Genomic DNA, 3,111 nt, shown 5'->3' on the forward strand with positions numbered 1-3,111 from the left:
ACCATCTTGACCCTTGTGGAACTAACATGCTCCCACCACTCTCATCACTGTTTTCCATTTACCCATAAAGCTACTGGAATCAACCTCTGCTGCCAGTAAAAGCAGAGTCCCTGGTTTTGACATCAAAGAGACCCAGCCTCTAATCCTGACTCTGTCATTCACAAATGTTAACAAAGGTCAAATGTTCTCATTTCTCTGAGCTTCAGCGTCAGCACCTGTAAAACACAGACAGGGATCCCCACCTGGAAAGGTCATTTCTGGAAGTAAAGTACATAACATGTGTAAATGCCCTTCTGCTGCCTACCACATGCCAGATGAGTCGTGAATATCATGTCCTTTTCTGAGGCTAAAGGCAGGCCACACTCTGGACAGAAGGCTTGACACTGCCCTTCTCAGGCTGTCTGAGAGGCAGCTAAAATCAGGATTTGCTTGAGGTGCTCTTTGCTCCCAACTGGTCTACTTCATTGTTCACCCACCCACCAAGCAGGAAGTCATGCCAGGGGTGGCCACCATGCCAGCCATCACATGCTCCTTCCCCTGATTTTCCCTTCCACATGTCAAGCCACCACCCCAAAGTGGACCTTGCTGATGTTATACTCAAAATGACCCTCTCTTCTGGAGCCTCAGCTCTCAGTTTCCCTTCTGGAATCACTTCTCTTTTGCTCCCTCCTCCCTATAAATCCCTAGAACTACGAAGCCCACCCTGTCTTCTCTGAGCCATCTCCTGACCCTAGAGCCCAGCATAGCCAAGGCCCTGCTGCCCTCTCTTGGCACCTTTGCCCCCATGGTGTATCTCATCTGCCAGACCCTGAACCTTGCTGTAAGTTGCTCCATTTCCATCCCATCACTGCCAGACCACACCATATCGTCACCCCCATACAACCAATACCCTTGCAGGCAAACCTGTCTCAACTGTCCAGATGCCCCCCTATCCATTGGGCAGCTCCCCACTCAGAAGCTAATCTTGTACCTCATCCAACCAAAGCCAGAATCATCCAGGCACTCCGTAGTGACCACCTTGTCACAAAGATGTTTCTGATTGGAAATGAGGTAAGAAGCAAGACCTTGGCCCTTGATAGTGATCTAAACACAGGCAGAACCAAGGAAACTGGTTTGTGCAACAGACCACCTTGCATCTACTCTACTCCAAGAATTATGTTGCACTTTCTGCAAAATGGGCCTCTGGTGCCCTGTATAAGTGAAATCTTCCCACCATGGGCTCTGGGATCTCCTCACCATACCTGGCTCTGTAGTCCTGTGCTGGTCTCTCTGGCTTCTCTGGCTTCAGAGCTTTTGTTCCTGCCCCTGGCTCCCTGGGAAGTATCCCCTCTGTCCATCTTTGCCCTTATTGAAGGCAGTGAACTAGTGAACTGATGTGCTCCCAGGCCTCTGGCTGTAAGTTCAGGACTGTATCCCAGCCACACATGACCATCCCTGGGAACTCTGTCATGTTCTGTCCTAGTCTAAGCCAGATACACACCAGAGCTTTCTATTTAGGGGGCGAGGGCCTTACTGTATTGTCCTACATGCCCACTCTGTGGCTTCTTCCACATGTTGGGCCATACTCTCTCTTGGGAGCCAGATCTGAATTTTCAGCTGCATGCCATGATTTGGGCTTTTCCTATACTTCTAAATCAACCCCCACTAAACTGGCACACACAGTATACATGGAAAGAACCAGTCCTCCCTCTTTCTGTGGGATGTCTTAGTCCTGTTTTCCTTTGTTCTTCTCATCAGTCGCATTTAAAAATGGAAGTGAATCACCAAGACAGCCTAGTGGAAAGGAACTATGCATTGCTGGATTTGAATCCTACCTGTGGGACCTTAATCAAATTTCTTTCTTAATCATGACTTCCTTATTTACAAAACATGGGAATGGGGCCAGGACTAGTGTAAAGTATGTGAGGCACTTGCTACAGCAAAACTTAAAAGGATACAAAAAAAAAGTCCTCAAAATTATATAACTTTAAGGAATGAGTTCTTTATAGGAGCATTCTGGAGAATGAGATCAAAAAGGAAATCTAGGCATAGTGAGACATCACCAACATCATTCAAATTAGCAGAGATTTCAAAAATGTTACTGACTTTATGCTCATACTCTGCTTTAACACTGATCTTCTTAGAATGAAGTATAATAATCAATGTAGCTATAGTCTTATAAATGCTTTTTCAGGGCTGGCACCATGGAATAGCAAGCTAAGCTTCTGCTTAGGATGCCAGCATCTCATATGGGTACAAGTCCTCGCAGTTTTACTTCTGACCCAACTCCCTGCTAATGGCCTTGGAAAACAGTAAAGAATGGCCTGAGTACTTGGGCCCCATGACCACACAAGAGACCCAGAAGAAGCGCCTGCCTCCTGGCTTCAGACCAGCCCAGCTCCGGCCATTGAAACCATCTGGCGGGTTAACCAGTGGACAGAAGAGCTCTGCCTGTATCTTGTCTTTACTGTAACTTTGCCTTTTAAATAAATAAATCTTTTTAAAGAATGTTTATATTTGATGATTTAATTTTCAGGACTATCCCCAGGAAATTATCCAAATCAGAAGTACAAATATCTGCATTGGTTCATCATAGCACAGTTTGTAACAGCAAACCATTTGGATTGTTACTGGAACAATCTGGGTGTGTTAACAACTAGTAAAACAAGAATGAATAAATAAATTAGGAGCCTGTATAATGGGATATTATACAACCACAACAAATAATGATTTAAAGCATGTTTAAATGGTAAAATGGAAATCTTGATAAAATTTTAAAGTAAAAAATTCTTGAATGTTGGGACTGGCACCATGACATAGTGGGCTAAGTCTTTGCTTACAGGGCAGGCATTCCATATAGGAGCAGTTCATTGTCCCAGTTGCTCCATTTCTTATCCAGCTCCTTGATAATGGAAAGCAGCAGCAGAAGACCCAAGGATTTATGCCCTGCACCACATGGGAGACCCTCAGAAAGCTCCTGGCTCTAGCCACTGCAGCCATTTGGGAAGTGGACCAGCAGATGTAAAATCTCTTTGTAAATCTGCTTTTTAAATAAAAATATTTTGCAAAAAAAAAAAATCTCGAATGTCAAAGTAGAAACATTTCTTTTGCACGTGATAGAATTATGATTGA

This window comes from Ochotona curzoniae, unplaced genomic scaffold, assembly GCF_017591425.1.
Source record: "Ochotona curzoniae isolate NIBS_2020 unplaced genomic scaffold, NIBS_Ocur_1.0 contig_64, whole genome shotgun sequence".
NCBI classification, from domain to species: Eukaryota; Metazoa; Chordata; class Mammalia; order Lagomorpha; family Ochotonidae; genus Ochotona; species Ochotona curzoniae.